Genomic DNA, 18,806 nt, shown 5'->3' on the forward strand with positions numbered 1-18,806 from the left:
GAACAGGAGGAAAATTCATCATTAGAGAAAGGAAGTATTATTCTGAAAATGCACAAAAAAGTGTAATTCACAAAATGAGTGGAAAATAATTCTGCAACATGTTCTCTTATCTGTTCATGTTCTCGTATAATAGAGGAAAAAGTGTCTATGAAATAAGAACAGAAATTCATAAAAAAATGTTAAGGTGAATCATGAATTAAAGAGAGCTAGTTGGTTTTATAAAAAAAACCTACAAGGTAGTTTAAAACACCATAACATATTTAAAATCCAAATTGGAAGATTTAAAAACTTTAATGGGGTAACTTTACACACTCAAACTTTGTCAACCTAAGTATCTGAAAACTAAACAAGGAAATTGAGCGCTTGGATTGTAATACAATTAATAAATTCAACATGATAGCCCATAAGAACCATACAAAGAAAAAGCTATAAAATTTATGAAAGATATCAGGAAAGGTTAATCAATAATGAGTCACATGTTCTTGTAAGAGTGACTGTTATAAAGATATCAATTCTTATATATTAAATTTACAGGTCTAAATATTGTTCCAAGTACCACTTAAGTATATTTAATTCTGGGGTTTTGACAAAATAATTAAAAGCCTTCCTGAAAAATAAAGTTTTGGATACATTAGAAAAAACATGAATAGAGAAGACATAAGAAGGGGATATTAGGTATTGGTATGTTTTGAAGCTGTAAAAATTTAATCAATAGAATGGAAAGACCATTAGAGGGGATAGAAAGCAGTATAGCATGGTAGTTAAGAGCATTGGTGTTGGTTTCTAAAAAATCTAGGTTTAGAGACATCTGTTTTCAGCCTTATCATGTAAAAAGCTTGGAAGTCATTACTCCCATTCTTAGAACAAGAAAATAACTGACTAATCAGAAAATCATTGACTTAGACTCATCACAGAATTGAAGTCACAGGGTAAACTGCCACCTTGAAATCTACAGAGACTACTGAATAAAGAGTATCACAGCTAAGGTAAGTTTACCTGTGGCAGAAGATGCTAGAGCCATAAACTGGTAGAAACACTTAAATGGTAATTTAAATGAATTGCTGGAGGCTGAGTGTGGATTAGCTTGAGAATGAGAAACTCCTGGGGACCCAGTCTTAGGCCACCACACTTTCACCTCCAGGAATCCCACCAAGTTCTCAAGAGTTGAAGATCCAAGAAAAATCCCCTTGTGTCTTGGGCAGGGGTGGTGAAAAGTAACCATTTAGACACATACCTAGAGTGTTTTTTCATAAGAAACATCTACTCTCCAAGGGAAACCAGAGCCTCATCTACCTGATAAAAGGTCAATTAGGTAACTCCAGCCCTGTCTAGACTTCCTATCTTACATAGGGAAGAAAAAAGGGCCAAGAAACTTCTCAAGGTCATGATTCAGGGACACATGCCCAGAAAAAGACTGAGATATAAACATAAGATTATTGGATATTTTCCCTCCCTGACACCTTACCACCACGTCAATAGGGCTCCAGTAAAATAGCAGTAATTTACAACTGATAGAGTTGCAAGATAGAAGCCCTATTTAAGAAGGAATTCTTAGGGAAAACCAAAGACATCAGAGAGAACAACAACAACAAAAATACTAGAGGAAACTGAAGCCTCTGGCAACTACAGCTGCAGCAAACATTACACATAGCCCAGCTCCTAGGCAGATTAATATAAAACTTCACATCAAAGGCCAACTTACCTTTACATTTACCATTCTTATTACTTAATACATTATGTTAGGACTTCAACAAAAAAATTACAAAACATGCTAAAAGGCAAAGAAAAACCACAGTCTGGAGAAACAAAGCAAGCCTCAAATCCAAACCCAGATGTGACACAAATATGGAATTATCAGATAGAGAACTTAAAATAATTATTAGTAATATGTTGAGTTCTAATGAAAAGGTAGATAATATGAAAGTGCAGATAGATAGTGTAAGCAGAGAGATAAAATTCTAAATAATAATCAAAAGGAAATGCTAGGAATCAAAAACAGAGTAACAGGAATGAAGAATTCTTTTGATGGGCTCATCAAGAGACTGGATATGGCCAATGAAAGAATCGATAAGCTTGAAGATATATCAGTAGAAACTTCCCAAACTGAAATGCAAAGGAAAAAAGATGAAAAAAAAAAGACTAGAATATCTAAGTCTATGAGATGATTACAAATAGTATATCATACAGGTAATTGGGATAACAGAGTAGAAGACAGAATGTAACAGAGGAAATATTTGAATTAATAATGGCTAAAAATTTTCCAAAATTAACAACAGACATAACACCACAGATCCAGGAAGCTCAGAAAACACCAAGCATGGTGAGTACTAAAAAATATACTCCTAGGCATATCATTTAAACTGCAGAAAATCAAACACAAAGAGAAAATTTTGAAAGAAGCCAGAGGGGAGAAAATATCTTACCTTTACAGCAATGAGGATAAGAAGAAAAAACACAAATTACTGATATCACAAATGAAAGAAGAGTCATCATTATTACATATCCTTGATATGATGTCCTGAAGTGGCACTTTATGGGATCTATATGAGGAAAACTATAGAATTCTGATGAAAGAAATCTAAGATGATGTAAATGAATGGAGTGTTATTCTAAGTTCATGGATAGGAAGACTAAATATTGTTAAGATATCAAGTCCTCTCAATGTAACCTATAGATTCAATAAAATCCCAATCAAAATCCCAGAAAGTATTTTGTGGATAGCAACAAAACTATTCTGGAAAGACAAAAAAAAATTAATAGCCAACATAATACTGAAGAAGGAGAACAAAGTTGGAGAGCTGACATTATCTGACTTCACTTACTATAAAGCTACAGTGATCAAGAGTGTGGTGTTAGCAATAGATACATAGATCAATGGAACAGAATAGAGAACCAAAAACAGAACCACACAAATATAGTTAAATGATCTTTGATAAAGGAAAATAGACAATTCAATGGAGAAAGAATAATCTTTTCAACAAATGGTGCTGGAACTATTGGACATCCATATGCAACAACAAAATAATCTAAAAACAGATCCTACACTTTTAACAAAAATAACTCAAAATGGGCTATAGGCCTATATATAAAATGCAGAACTATAACACTTCTAGAATATAACACAGGAGAAAATCTAGTGACTTTGGATTCAGTGACGAACTTTTACATATAAGCCAAAAGCATGATCAGTTCAAGGGAAATTCTCTTCATGCCTTTGAATGCTTTTTCTTTACAATTTGCTGAGTTTTAAAATTTATGGATGCCCAGTAGGCATACGTAGGATCATTCTTATCTGTCTTCCATTTCTATTAGCTTTTGTCTCTTGCTTTAATCTCTGTATTTTTTCATGAGCCTTCCCTTTGCTTACCTCAAACTTTTTCTCATTGTAATTATCAATTATGTGTGTTGTGGTTCTTGCTGTTTCTAATTTATTTGTTAGTTCTCTAATGATGTTATTTTCATCCTTAATTTGTTTGCTTAAGCCTATAATCTCTGTTCATTCTCGATATATTAAACTTGTGTTCTTGGGAAGCTTTTATAATAGAACAAAAGATATATATATATATATATATATATATATATATATATATATATATATATATATATATATATATATATATATATATAATTGCATAATGTTAATTCTCTGAGGTAATTTGCAGTCTAAGAATACCCAGTCTCTGGCACTTATTAGGTTCCATTAAATGTACAATGCCAGGGTTCACCCCGTCTAATAAGGAGGCATGCCGCATTCCCACAGAGGGATAGTCTTAGGGTCTAGATATCTCCCCCAAGTGATATAAGGTTTTGACATCCTTCTGAGTCAGTCCCTTTGGACCTTTCCCATTTCATTCATTTCTCCCTAGCAGCTAACTGCCACTACTTCCTAGGAGGAGGAAGGAAATCACAGATAAGGGTATCTTCTCGGAATGGATCTCTCACACTTGTGGGTGTTGGAGAGAATGCTGAAGTTTGGGTTGACTCATCAGTGCAACATTTGTGGGCGAGGGTAGTAATTATTGGAGCCATGCTCATTTGCATTGTACTTTTGCCAAGTTCCTGAATTTCTTTCCTTGGTTTTTATTCCCTGACATTTATGACATTGGATCATCCTTTCATAATGGGTCAATATAAGGGATTTCTGCATTACTACACTCAGGACACCATCATTGCCCTGGATCCTGCTCTCCCATCTGGGGGCGCCTGACTCTTTGAAATACAAAGACAAAATAGAATGAGCCATGCAGTTATTTCAGGTGCAAACCATGAACTCTAATTATAAAGTATCTTTCTTCAACAAGTCTTTGAACCCAACACGAAAAATTCTCCCTAACAAATCTATTCATTCACTCTAGTACATGAAGTGTGTATGGTGGGGGAAATCATTAAAAAATGATTTCTGGTGAAATTTAGAATGGCACTCTGAGGAATATGCTTTGTTGTGCTGATACTTACGAGTGCTTGGGGATAACGAGCACACTCTGAGTAGCTCTTTACTTTAGGAAGTTGTCCTCACCTTATGCTCAGTTCGCTACATAAACACATTAGCCAGATGCTTTCTCAGATATATTCTACTGCTGTTGTTTTGACATGACCACTGACAAAGTGCTTCTGGCTTCCAGCATTGGGTCAAATCTAACATAGCCAAACCTTTTCGTGCAGCTGTATTTTCCCATAGTTGTAATGCAATAAAGTTTGAGAAGGCCCCATAAATATAGTCCTGTCACAAAGCTAGAGGTCACGGGTTGATCTGCATGAAGATCTTGTGGGAGGTGCTGAGCCTTGAAGGTTAATCCTATAGAAAATTTGGGAGCCCTGAAGGTTACGTTGGAGACTGCTGGTCTAACAGTTCACATTGTAGGCACTCAGTCTATACTTCGTAATTGATTGATTTTCCTTCTGGAAGCTTACAAAGACCTATGGCAAAAACAAATAAGAGGATCATTTCCCTTAACTTCACCCTAGTGTGCTTTTCTATTAAGTTTAGAGAAATGAAAACCAACCAATGTATTATTCTTGGAATGAAAAATTCACATTTTGTTTTGATTTTATATATGTAACAAGCCAAATTTAAGAGGGTGTTTATAATCAGGTATGAAACCTGAAATAGGTTTACAAAGAGAATTATTTTGCCCTTACCATCACCATTCCCCTCCAAAACAGACTAACACAATAAAAAATTGCAAATAATTCGTTGAAGTTCTTTCTAGGTTTCAAAGATAAATGAAGCATTTTGTATCATCTCTAGAAAGTGCTCTTAAAATTCAATCTAACTTTGTCCTACTTTCTCCTTACGTAATGGATTTCCAGAGCTGTGGAAAGGACAGCTTTGTGCATGGTAGGCACTAGAGCGCGGGATATTAGTGCTGGTGAAGGGAGTTTTAGCAACACTCTCTCCTGTCCTTCAGCCTTCTAGCGCCTTCATAACCACCTGACACTCTTCTTCTGGGATTACAAAGAGCGATTGCTGTGGTCAGCAAGATAAGGGAATGCAATTCTTTTGGCCAGTCCCATACTGTTAACCACATTGAAGACTGATGGAAGTGAGAGAAGAGGAGATAAGAAAAGAGTTGCTTATTCAAGGCCATGCTATACAAGCCGTTATCTAAGTTACAGGCTGTATCCACCTGCTTCCTTGGGAAAATGAAATTTAATCTCTTTGCATTGTGCTTAGGTCTGCAAACTTAAGAGAATGGAGATGCATCTTCCAACCAGAAAAGGATTTAGAGGAAGGTTTTTCTCCCAGACCAAACAGGAAAGGTCCGTATAAGCCCCAGTCCCTCCCTAGTCTGGGCTACTTTCGCTGTATCACAGGTAATTTGCAGCATCCTGGTTGAGGTAACACAACAGAGGAGTTCAGGACTGGACACACATATGAACCTTGTTGAGGAGTAACAGGGTGAGCTCTTATGGCTATAAAAAGAAAAACATGCTTTCTCATTCACTTCAGAACTGTAGGAAAGAAAAAAAAAAAACTTCACAAAGACAGCAGGCTGAATACAAAAAAAATGCAATTATCTTTTATTCATTCATATTCCATTTGGTAAGAGAAAAATTATATGCTGTTGGGCTTGGTACCCTTTAAAACACTGAAAAATCAATCAATCACATAAATTAGGTACTTTGGAATTTTACAGCCAATGCCAAGGACATGCCGTAGGCATTGCTTGTGAATTCAGAACTACTTTTTAATAAGATAAACGGCATTTAAAACATTTTGAAATGATTTGAAATAATACAATATAACAAAAATAAATGTGGAAGGAGAAATAATAACAACTGGGAAGGGGCTTCATTTGGGAAGGGAAAAAAAGTCTATGCAAAGCTTGGCGCTGTTCAATTTTAAATGTGGTATCAGGGCTTTATTTTTCAAAAGAAACTTCAAAAAGTCAAGCCTGCTAAAGCCTGTGGTGACCTTATTGTACAGTGTGGGGATAGTCTTTTCCACATACTTTGCCTGAGAATTCATTATGCAGGGTCAACGGCTCCTCCCCAGCTAATGTCCACATTCCCTGGCAATTCTAAGGTCAGTCCTTGTACTAAAACCCATGGCAAATGCTTCATGGACTTAGCTACCAATGTGAGGGCAACATTGTGTGGATCTTCGACTGTCTATCCAGCTATCTAGCGTTGCAACTATTCATTTATAGGCTGATTGTCATCGATGGACATTTCCATACACATTTTAAGCCACAGATTTATCAGTTGCTTTGTATACTTTCTGTTATCAGAGCTTTAACATCTTAACAGAGTTATTAGTTAACACTTTTTTATACTCTTCTAGTACAAAGCCCAACATATATAAAACAAAAGTAGTACACGATGCCAAAATATTCCCTAGCTTTACAAGAAAAAACAGATTTTATTCAGTGTAATTTTAGTAGAAACTGTATTTTAGTCATACTCTAATATTTTAAAAAGATGTTCATCCATATATGTTACCTTTGGGAATTGCCTTTATCAGATATTTGATTATTCATGATATATAATTTCTTAACTCTTTCTGGTAACAGAGTTTATTTTACACTGTGATATCTACCTATTTAAATAGTCATGTCTTAGTTATTTATGTCATCTGACAAACCATATCATGATACTTGAAATGTGTTTCTGGATTCTTTAAGGACAGAGCACAAGCGCTCTCTACATTAATGTAAACGGGGACATTTTGGTCGTGGGAAAATCACCATCAGAAAAATAGAAGAGAGCAGAAACTCATAGGAGGGAAGGGGGAGCCCAACACCTTGGTGGACACTGAATCCAAGAAGATGAGGACAATAGGGAACATTTTCTAGAGGCAAGAGTGTGGGATTGGCAAAGTTAAAAAAGGACAAGGAGCTTTCATGATTGTTCTGCACTATAACAGCACCGTGTAGCCCCAGGCCTTCAGTGGTATCTGCTGTACACTTACCTTTAGGCCAGTGGTACTCTGGGAATTGAAGCCATCCTGGCTTTTCCAGTGATAAGATGGAATGTTGAAAGAAAGAGTACATTCAAGATATTGAGTGTGGAGACTGAGAACAGAAGCAGGATATAAAGCCAGGTAATTAGGAGAAATATTGTTCCCTAAAGAATCCTTAGCAATAGTGGATAAGATGCTGGGTTTCCCATTTTACATGGGATAGGGGTGTAAGCCAATGTATTCATTACATTTAAAAATATTAAAAAGCCTTGAGAGGATCTGAAAATGTATAGGTTACATTGTTATCTCAAAATCCTTAGTAAAATTCTATTTAGGGGAAATATAAAAATGTGTCAAGGCAGGGAGAAATTTGTTGTGACTAAAGTAAAACCTCAGAGTTCTGATCATATTAATCTAAGTACTAAGTAAGGTGGGTCAGAGGGCACTGAATCCAGGAACTCTTAGGAAAAGAAGGTGGAAGTTAGCATTGAAATGAAAGGTGAGGCTTCTGAGATCAATTTGTTCATATAAACGTCATTATGTGTTCATTCTAACCTGAAGATGTGAGAGAATCCTACTTTCCTGCCGTTATACTTCTGCCAAAACTTAAAGCACTTGTGGCTATGAAATAGTTGTTTGTGATTAAATTATGTTTATATGATCAAACTGCAGTGGTTTGACCTTTGTGAGGCCAGCCCACCTGGGACTATTAGCTGTGTGACAGGACAAGTTACTAACCAATCTGAGGTTTAGACTCCTCATATGCAAAACACTATAAACAGGCAACTCAGCAACTGTTGATAGGATCAAATGTGAAAAGTATCTAATCCAGGTCCTGGTTGAACAGTGATACCTTTTAATCCCCTTCCTCTTTTCTCTGGGAGTCCTCACCAAAAGTTCCCAAGGAAGAGGTGTAGTTCAGAGTCTACAGTCCAGGCAGAAAACGTTGACTGGGCCATTTACCATGACTCACAGGGTATTAATCGCCACAGTTGGGATCAGGATATGAGGGCTAGGGGAGATATGGGAGATATGAAAATAGTAACAGGGAATAGTCAGAATGTCCTAGAATATGGCTTGACTTTAAGGGTTCGAAGTCCAGGAAAGCCCCAGAGACTTTCTGGACAAATAATCAAAGTCTGTGGATCTAATGGCCAGAAATCTGAGCAAGATGGGCTCGTGGGGAGTATTTTTTTTTTAGGACACAGAGATTGAATGCTTAGTAAAGTAAAAAAATTGAAAACTTTATGCTTTGGCCAGTCTATTGGGAAGTTCCAATGCCTGAGAAGTTCATCTCATTAGAGCCATTTCAAAAAGCAGCTCCCAGTTGGTTAATCAATGGAAGCAATTTACTTGAATATTTTTTGAGTCATTATCAGGGCCAAATTTTATTACTTCTCATGACTACCTTAGGTAATCATTAGTAATCCAGTACTTCTCATTCAGTCTTCAGAATTACTTTCCAGAATCAACAGCATCTATCAACTGCATCTGCCTCATGCCATAGCCTAGGCCCAAACTGGAATATTACAAACAGCATACATACTCCATACAAACAGCACTGTACCAAGAGTAGGACAACTCTCGTCTTTCCTTTCACTTTCCTTCCAAGCTTTCTCACCTTCTACCTGCCTTGTTCTAAAAGCTTCTGGGACTTATCACTGAGACTTATATGTCTTTGGCAAGCCTCAATTTCTTGGCCAATGCTATGTGATTTCTGGAGGACCAGATGGCAACAATATGCTGGCAAGTGCCTTGGAAAGTAAATGTGTAATGCAAAGAGAAGCCACTTGATATGGGAGAGTTTTGAGGGCAAGTGGTAGATGAGTGTTTCAGAGGTAGAAGAAAGGCTTGTGTTCCCTATTCAGCATCTTCCTACTTTAGTTTCTGGTTCTCATTTCTGCTCTTGTCTTTACACATAAATTTGTTCATGATTAGCCTCAGATTAGCCAGGTGCCTCTGCTAGGGATATACAATATTTTTTTTTGTTTATTTTTTGTTTGTTTTGTTGTTTCATCCCTACTTCAGTACATCATTAGGAAGGAATGGTGACTAATTGAAAACATTACTTCTCTATGTAATGGTCAGCACACTGCCATCAGGCACCATCTTACTTTTGATGCTCTAACTAAGGGTAACTAAGGGGTGACTAGAAAGGGTGACACACAGGGATGGTTTTCAAAGAATGCCAAACCTGGATGCAGGAAAGTATTTGACCACTTTAGCAGAAGGACTTTAGAAGCCAAGGCCAACTCTTCAAAAATTTACTATCAGAATATCAACTGAAAAGTGTCCTGGATAGCATCAGAGTACCAAGATGTTCAACCAACATTGTCCTCCAAGAGGGTGGCAGAACATTATGATGTGCTCATAAAAAGTAAATGTATTAAATTAAATTTATAGGCAGTACCTAAAATAACCATTTATGCTGTTTAAGACCATATATCTTGGAAAAATGTACCATGGCTCATTTACAGAGCTGTATGACCCATATGGACACCAATGTCTGGTATATAACAGGTCCTCAACAATTTTTGATACATTAATAAATGTTTGTATAACTTGAGTCAGTAGTTTCTCATTTCCCAGACTTAATTTAAAAGGGTATTATACTTATGAACTGAGAAAATCCTTATATGCTTTTATAGTTATCCACCTATCCAACAATGGAAAAAGCACTGCACTTGCAGTCAGAGAGAAACCTAAGTCTGCCACTAACAAATGATGAAACTTCAATTTCATTATCACTAAATTAAAACAGTTAGCTTGAACATTCTGTTCTGCTGTATACCATATAACTGTATACAAATACATACAAACAAATAGATCCTGGTTGATAAAGGAAAATCGTGGAGTCTGCCAATGGTACAGGCCAGGTGTGGGTGCCATGTTTAAAGGTGTGATTCAAGTTCATGACCATCTCTTTAATGCAGAAGAAATTTGGAGCTAGTTATATTTTTGAATAGTGTTACCAGGCTTTCTTGTTTAAATACAGATAGGGGCCTTGTATTCAACCTTCGAACATTCCCAATAAATCCTCTATGTTCTGTTACTGGGTCCTCAAGGCAAACCTTATACCTCCCACTGGTCCTAGGTCTCCTAAATTACAGAGAAGTGGGGTGGTTTTGTAGAGATAAGGAAATAAAGAGCAGCTGAGTTCCCCAAGGAGAAGCAATGGCTGCTCTGGTGAAGATGATCCGATTAAGGAAAAAGAAATCAGAAGAGAGAAGCAGCTGCAGCTGGAAGCATGCTTATGGGATTGGAGAGTGTTTAAATCTGTGGTTCAGGAGGACCTTCAAGATGGCCGAGGAGTAAGACGTGGAGATCACCTTCCTCCCCACAAATACAGCAAAAATACATCTACATGTGGAACAACTCCTACAGAACACCTACTGAACGCTGGCAGAATACCTCAGACTTCCCAAAAGGCAAGAAAATCCCCATGTACCTGGGTAGGACAAAAGAAAAAAGGAAAAACAGAGACAAAAGAATAGGGATGGGACCTGCACCTTGGGGAGGGAGCTGTGAAGGAGGAAAAGTTTCTACAAACTAGGAAGCCCCTTCACTGGTGGAGACTGGGGGTGGGCAGGGGCAAGCTTCGGAGCCACAGAGGAGAGCGCAGCAGCAGGGGTGCAGAGGGCAAAGTGGAGAGATTCCCGCACAGAGGATGGGTGTTGACCAGCACTCACCAGCCCGAGAGGCTTGTCTGCTCACCCCCCAGGACAGGTGGGGGCTCGGAGCTGAGGCTTGGGTTTCGGAGGTCAGATCCCGGGGAGAAGACTGGGGTTGGCTGCGTGAACACAGCCTGAAGGGGCTTGTGCACCACAGCTAGCTGGGAGGGAGTCTGGGGAAAAGCCTGGACCTGCCTAAGAGGCAAGAGACTATTGCTTTGGGGTGCACAAGGAGAGGGGATTCAGAGCACCACCTAAACGAGCCTCAGAGATGGGCGCGAGGGTTGGCTATCAGCGCGGACCCCAGAGATGGGCATGAGACGCTAAGGCTGCTGCTGCCGCCACCAAGAAGCCTGTGTGCAAGCCCAGGTCACTATCCACACCTCCCCTCCCGGGAGCCTGTGCAGCCCACCACTGCCAGGGTCCCATGATCCAGGGACAACTTCCCCGGGAGAACACACAGCACGCCTCAGGCTGTTGCAAGGTCACGCTGGCCTCTGCCGCCACAGGCTCGCCCTGCATTCCGTATCCCTCCCTCCCCCCCCAACCCCGGCCTGAGTGAGCAAGAGGCCCCTAATCAGCTGCTACTTTAACCCCGTCCTGTCTGAGCAAAGAACAGACACCCTCAGGTGACCTACACGCAGAGGCGGGGCCAAATCCAAAGCTGAACCCTGGGAGCTGTGTGAACAAAGAAGAGAAAGGGAAATCTCTCCCAGCAGCCTCAGGAGCAGCGGATTAAATCCCCACAATCAACTTGATGTACCCTGTATCTGTGGAATACCTGAATAGACAACGAATCATCCCAAAATTGAGGTGGTGGAATTTGGGAGCAACTGTAGACTTGGGGTTTGCTTTCTGCATTTAATTTGTTTCTGGTTTTATGTTTATCTTACTTTAGTATTTAGAACTTATTATCATTGGTAGATTTGTTTATTGATTTGCTTGCTTTCTTCCTTTATATATATATATATATTTTTTTTTCTCCTGTTTCTCTTTTTGTGAGTGTGTAGGTGTATTCTTTGTGTGATTTTGTCTGTATAGCTTTGCTTTTACCATTTATCCTAGGGTTCTGTCTGTCCATTTTTTCTTTTGTTTTTATAATTTTTAGGGCTTGTAATGATTAGTGGATTTCTTTACTGGTTTGGTTGCTCTCTTCTTTCTTTCCTTTTTTTTAAACACTTTTATATTTTATTTTTAAAAATTTTTTTAAATTTAAATAACTTTATTTATTTTATTTATTTTTCTTTTTTTTTTCTCTCCCTTTTCTTCTGAGCCGTGTGACTGCCAGGGTCTTGGTGCTCTGGCTGGGTGTCAGGCCTGAGCCTCTTAAGTGGGAGAGCCGAATTCACGACACTCGTCCACCAGAGACCTCCCGGCACAATGTATTACCAAATGGCGAAAGCTGTCCCAGAGATCTCCATCTCAATGCTAAGACCCAGCTCCACTCAAGGACCAGCAAGCTACACTGCTGGACACCCCATGCCAAACAACTAGCAAGACAGGAACACAACCCCACCCATTAGCAGAGAGGCTGCCTAAAATAATAATAAGTTCACAGACACCCCAAAACACACCACCAGGCACGATCCTGCCCACCAGAAAGACAAGACCCAGCCTCATCCACCAGAACACAGGCACCAGTCCCCTCCACCAGGAAGCTCACACAACCCACTGAACCAACCTTACCCATTGGGGGCAGACACCCAAAAAAAATGGGAACTACAATTCTGCAGCCTGAAAAAAGGAGACCCCAAACACAGCAAGTTAAGCAAAATGAGAAGACAGAGAAATACACAGCAGATGAAGGAGCAAAGAAAAAACCCACCAGATCAAACAACTGAGGAGGAAATAGGCAGTCTACCTGAAAAAGAATTAAGAGTAATGATAGTAAAGAGGATCCCAAATCTTGGAAATACAATGGAGAAAATACAAGAAACATTTAACAAGGACTTAGAAGAACTAAAGAGCAAACAAACAATGATGAATAACCCAATAAATCAAATTAAAAATTCTCTAGAAGGAATCAATAGCAGAGTAACAAGGCAGAAGAATGGATAAGTGACCTGGAAGATAAAATAGTGGAAATAACTACTGCAGAGCAGAATAAAGAAAAAAGAATGAAAAGAACTGAGGACAGTCTCAGAGACCTCTGGGACAATATTAAATGCACCAATATTTGAATTATAGGGGTCCCAGATGAAGAAGAGAAAAAGAAAGGGACTGAGAAAATATTTGAACAGATTATATTAATTATATTAATTAATATAATGGGATTATGTTAATTCCCTAATATGGGAAAGGAAATAGTGAATCAAGTCCAGGAAGCACAGAGAATCCCATACAGGATATCTCCAAGGAGAAAATGCCAAGACACATACTAATCAATCAAAAATTAAAAACAAAGAAAAAATATTAAAAGCAACAAAGGAAAAGCAACAAATAACATATAAGGGAATCCCCATAAGCTTAACAACTGATTTCTCAACAGAAACTCTGCAAGCCAGAAGGGACTGGCAGGACATATTTAAAGCAATGTAAGAGAAAAAACTACAACCAAGATTACTCTACCCAGCAAGGATCTCACTCAGGTTCAACAGAGATATTAAAACCTTTACAGACAAGCAAAAGCTAAGAGAATTCAGCACCACCAAACCAGCTTTACAACAAATGCTAAAGGAATTTCTCTAGGCAGGAAACACAAGAGAAGGTAAAGACCTACAATAACAAACCCAAAACAATTAAGAAAATGGTAGTAGGAACATACATATCGATAATTATCTTAAATGTAAATGGATTAAATGCTCCCACCAAAATACACAGACTGGCTGAATGGATACAAAAACAAGAGCCCTATATATGCTGTCTACAAGAGACCCACTTCAGACCTAGGAACACAGACTGCAAATGAGGGGATGGAAAAAGATATTCCATGCAAATGGAATTCAAAAGAAAGCTGGAGTAGCAATTCTCATATCAGACAAAACAGACTTTAAAATAAGGACTATTGCAGGAGACAAAGAAGGACACTACATAATGACCAAGGGAACAATCCAAGAAGATATAACAATTGTAAATATTTATGCACTCCACATAGGAGCACCTCAATATATAACGCAAATGTTAACAGCCATAAAAGGGGAAATCGACAGTAACACAATCATAGTAGGGGACTTTAACACCCCACTTTCACCAATGGACAGATCATCCAAAATGAAAATAAACAAGGAAACACAAGCTTTAAATGATACATTAAATAAGATGGACTTAATTGATATTTATAGGATTCCATCCAAAAACAACAGAATACACTTTCTTCTCAAGTGCTCATGGAACATTCTCCAGGATAGATCATATCTTGGGTCACAAATCAAGCCTTGGTAAATTTAAGAAAATTGAAATTGTATCAAGTATCTTTTCCGACAAAAATGCTATGAGACTAGATATCAATTACAGGAAAAAATCTGTAAAACATACAAACACATGGAAGCTAAACAATACACTACTTAATAACCAAGAGATCACTGAAGAAATCAAAGAGAAAATAAAAAAATACCTAGAAACAAATGACAATGAAAACACGACGACCCAAAACCTAGGGGATGCAGCAAAAGCAGTTCTAAGAGGGAGGTTTATAGCAATACAATCCTACCTTAAGAAACAGGAAACATCTCAAATAAACAACCTAACCTTACATCTAAAGCAATTAGAGAAAGAAGAACAAGAAAACCCCAAAGTTAGCAGAAGGAAAGAAATCATAAAGATCAGATCAGAAATAAATAAAAAAGAAATGAAAGAAATGATAGCAAAGATCAATAAAACTAAAAGCTGATTCTTTGAGAAGATAAACAAAATTGATAAACTATTAGCCAGACTCATCAACAAAAAAAAAGGGAGAAGACTCTAATCAACAGAATTAGAAATGATAAAGAAGTAACAACTGACACTGAAGAAATACCAAGGATCATGAGAGATTACTACAAGCAACCATATGCCAGTAAAATGGACAACCTGGAAGAAATGGACAAATTCTTAGAAAAGCACAACCTTCCGAGACTGAACCAGGAAGAAATAGAAAATATAAACAGACCAATCACAAGCACTGAAATTAAGACTGTGATTAAAAATCTTCCAACAAACAAAAGCCCAGGACTAGATGGCTTCACAGGTGAACTCTATCAAACATTGAGAGAAGAGCTAACACCTATCCTTCTCAAACTCTTCCAAAATATAGCAGAGGGAGGAACACTCCCAAACTCATTCTATGAGGCCACCATCACCCTGATACCAAAACCAGACAAAGATTTCACAGAAAAAGAAAACTACAGGCCAATATCACTGATGAACATAGATGCAAAAATCCTCAACAAAATACTAGCAAACAGAATCCAACAACACATTAAAAGGATCATACACCATGATCAAATGGGGTTTATCCCAGGAATGCAAGGATTCTTCAATATATGCAAATCAATCAATGTAATAAACCATATTAAAAAATTGAAGGAGAAAAACCATATGATCATCTCAATAGATGCAGAAAAAGCTTTTGACAAAATTCAACAACGATTTATGATAAAAACCCTTCAGAAAGTAGGCATAGAGGGAACTTACCTCAACATAATAAAGGCCATATATGACAAACCCACAGCCAACAAAGTTGTCAATGGCGAAAACCTGAAACCATTTCCTCTAAGACCAAGAACAAGACAAGGTTGCCCACTCTCACCACTATTATTCAACATAGTTTCAGAATTTTTAACGACAGCAATCAGACAAGAAAAAGAAATAAAAGGAATCCAAATAGGAAAAGAAGAAGTAAAGCTGTCACTGTTTGCAGATGACATGATACTATACATAGAGAATCCTAAAGATGCTGCCAGAAAACTACTAGAGCTAATCAATGCATTTGGTAAAGTAGCAGGATACAAAATTTATGCACAGAAATCTTTTGCATTCCTATACACTAATGATGAAAAATTCGAAAGAGAATTTAAGGAAACACTCCCATTTACCATTGCAACAAAAAGAATAAAATACCTAGGAATAAACCTACCTAAGGAGACAAAAGACCTGTATGCAGAAAACTATAAGACACTGATGAAATAAATTAAAGATGAAACAAACAGATGGAGATATACACCATGTTCTTGGATTGGAAGAATCAACATTGTGAAAATGACTATACTACCCAAAGCAATCTACAGATTCAGTGCAATCCCTATTAAACTACCAATGGCATTTTTTACAGAACTAGGACAAAAAATTTCACAATTTCTCTGGAAACACAAAAACCCCGAATAGCCGAAGCAATCTTGAGAAAGAAAAACGGAGCTGGAGGAATCAGACTCCCTGACTTCAGATTATACTACAAAGCTACAGTAATCAAGACAGTGTGGTACTGGCACAAAAACAGAAATATAGATCAATGGAACAGGATAGAAAGCCCAGAGATAAACCCACACACATATGGTCACCTTATCTTTGACAAAGGAGGCAAGAATATACAATGGAGAAATGACAGCCTCTTCAATAAGTGGTACTGGGAAAACTGGACAGCTACATGTAAAAGAATGAAATTAGAACACTCCCTAACACCATACACAAAAATAAAGTCAAAATGGATTAAAGAGCTAAATGTAAGGCCAGACACTATAAAACTCTTAGAGGAAAACATAGCCAGAACACTCTATGACATAAATCACAGCAAGATCCTTTTTGACCCACCTCCTAGAGAAATGGATATAAAAACGAAAATAAACAAATGGAACCTAATGAAACTTAAAAGCTTTTGCACAGCAAAGGAAACCTAAACAAGATGAAAAGACAACCCTCCAAATGGGAGAAAATATTTGCAAATGAAGCAACTGACAAAGGATTAATCTCCAAAATATAGAAAGAGCTTATGCAGCTCAATACCAAAAAAACAAACTACCCAATCCAAAAATGGGCAGAAGACCTAAACAGACATTTCTCCAAAGAAGATATACAGATTGCCATCAAACACATGAAAGGATGCTCAACATCAGTAATCATTAGAGCAATGCAAATCAAAACTACAGTGAGGTATCACCTCACACCAGTCAGAATAGCCATCATCAAAAAATCTACAAACAATAAATGCTGGAGAGGGTGTGGAGAAAAGGAAACCCTCTTGCACTGTTGGTGGGAATGTAAATTGATAAAGCCACTATGGAGAACAGGATGGAGGTTCCTTGAAAAACTAAAAATAGAACTATCATATGACCCAGCAATCCCACTACTGGGCATATACCCTGAGAAAACCATAATTCAAAAAGAGTCATGTACCACAATGTTCATTGCAGCTCTATTTACAATAGCCAGGACATGGAAGCAACCTAAGTGTCCATAGGCAGATGAATGGATAAAGAAGATGTGACACATATATAGAATGGAATATTACTCTGCCATAAAAAGAAACGAAATTGAATTATTTGTAATTGAGTTATTTGAGGTGGATGGACCTAGAGACTGTCATACAGAGTGAAGTAAGTCAGAAAGAGAAAAACAAATACTGGATGCTAACACATATATATGGAATCTAAAAAAAAAAAAAGGTTCTGAAGAACCTAAGGACAGGACAGGAATAAAGACACAGACGTAGAGAATGGACTTGAGGACATGGGGACAGGGAAGGGTAAACTGGGAAGAAGTGAGAGAGTGGCATGGACATATATACACTACCAAATGTAAAATAGATAGCGAGTGGGAAGCAGCCACATAGCACAGGGAGATCAGCTCGGTGCTTTGTGTTCACCTAGAGGGGTGGGATAAGGAGGGTGGGAGGGAGACGGAAGAGGGAGGAAATATGGGGATATGTATATACGTATAGCTGATTCAGTTTGTTATACAGCAGAAACTAACACAACATTGTAAAGCAATTATACTCCAATAAAGATGTTAATAAATAAATAAATAATTGGGGAAAAAAAATCTGTGGTTCAAACTTAAGAAATCCTGTAATCCTTTCTCACCTTCCTCTCTTCCCTCCCCAACCTAACCCTATCCCAAAAAACTTGGAAAGATCTCGTTTGGCAAACTGGCATGGGAACTTCGGGAAGCAGTGGGCAGAATGTCCTGCAATCTGAAATTAGCATGGCCGTAGAAGTGGAGCTGTGGGATTGCGTGGGAATAGGATGTCCCAGAAATGTGCTAAATGCCTGTGTGTCAGATCCTGTGTGAGAGACTCTTACATACCTTGTCACTTTACTCTTGAAACATTATTTTCCTAAGTATTAAATATTTTCAAACATACAGAAAATAATATAACATCACTGTACTCACCACCCAAATTCAACACAGGTTAATATTAATACAGGTAAATATTAATGCTAATGTTTTGTGACGTTGACAAAGATCTTTCTTTTTTAATGTAGAAATAAAATCTTACACACTCAGTTGAAATACTACCTCTTCACACATCCAATTACGTTTCCTCTCCCCTTTCTCACGATTCACCTGAAGAACCGAGGTGCTGTCCATCTGTCAGAAGCACAGCATCTGACAGGGGAGTCAAAGCTGACCAAATGGGGGCCAGCAGGAGAGGTGCCATGATCATGCCAAGGTAACTACAGGTGAGAGATATCCAGGGTTGGGGAGTTTCTGAAGAATCCATAAATATGCCCTGTGAAAGAAACGGCAGCAATGGAGCATCTGCCAGATCCAGTTGGCACCGATGTCTAGATTGTAGTTATATCAGGAAAGCAACACCATTT

General features: G+C 38.0%; 1 protein-coding gene across 5 annotated transcripts in view; it reads right to left on the reverse strand.

Annotated features, from left to right (window-relative positions):
* RNF144B (ring finger protein 144B) overlaps positions 1 to 18,806 on the reverse strand; it is an 867,397-nt gene that overhangs the window by 14,917 nt on the left and 833,674 nt on the right. Inside the window, exon 1 of one of the 5 annotated variants that reach the window (XM_082346415.1) lies at positions 18,550 to 18,614. The exons of the other annotated variants lie outside the window; for them this stretch is intronic. The gene's annotated coding sequence lies outside the window, so the exon portion shown is untranslated. Of the gene's footprint in view, positions 1 to 18,549; positions 18,615 to 18,806 lie in introns of those variants that run through there. 5 annotated transcript variants of the gene reach the window in all.

Source organism: Balaenoptera borealis, assembly GCF_965194805.1.
Source record: "Balaenoptera borealis genome assembly, chromosome: 12".
Classification (NCBI taxonomy): domain Eukaryota; kingdom Metazoa; phylum Chordata; class Mammalia; order Artiodactyla; family Balaenopteridae; genus Balaenoptera; species Balaenoptera borealis.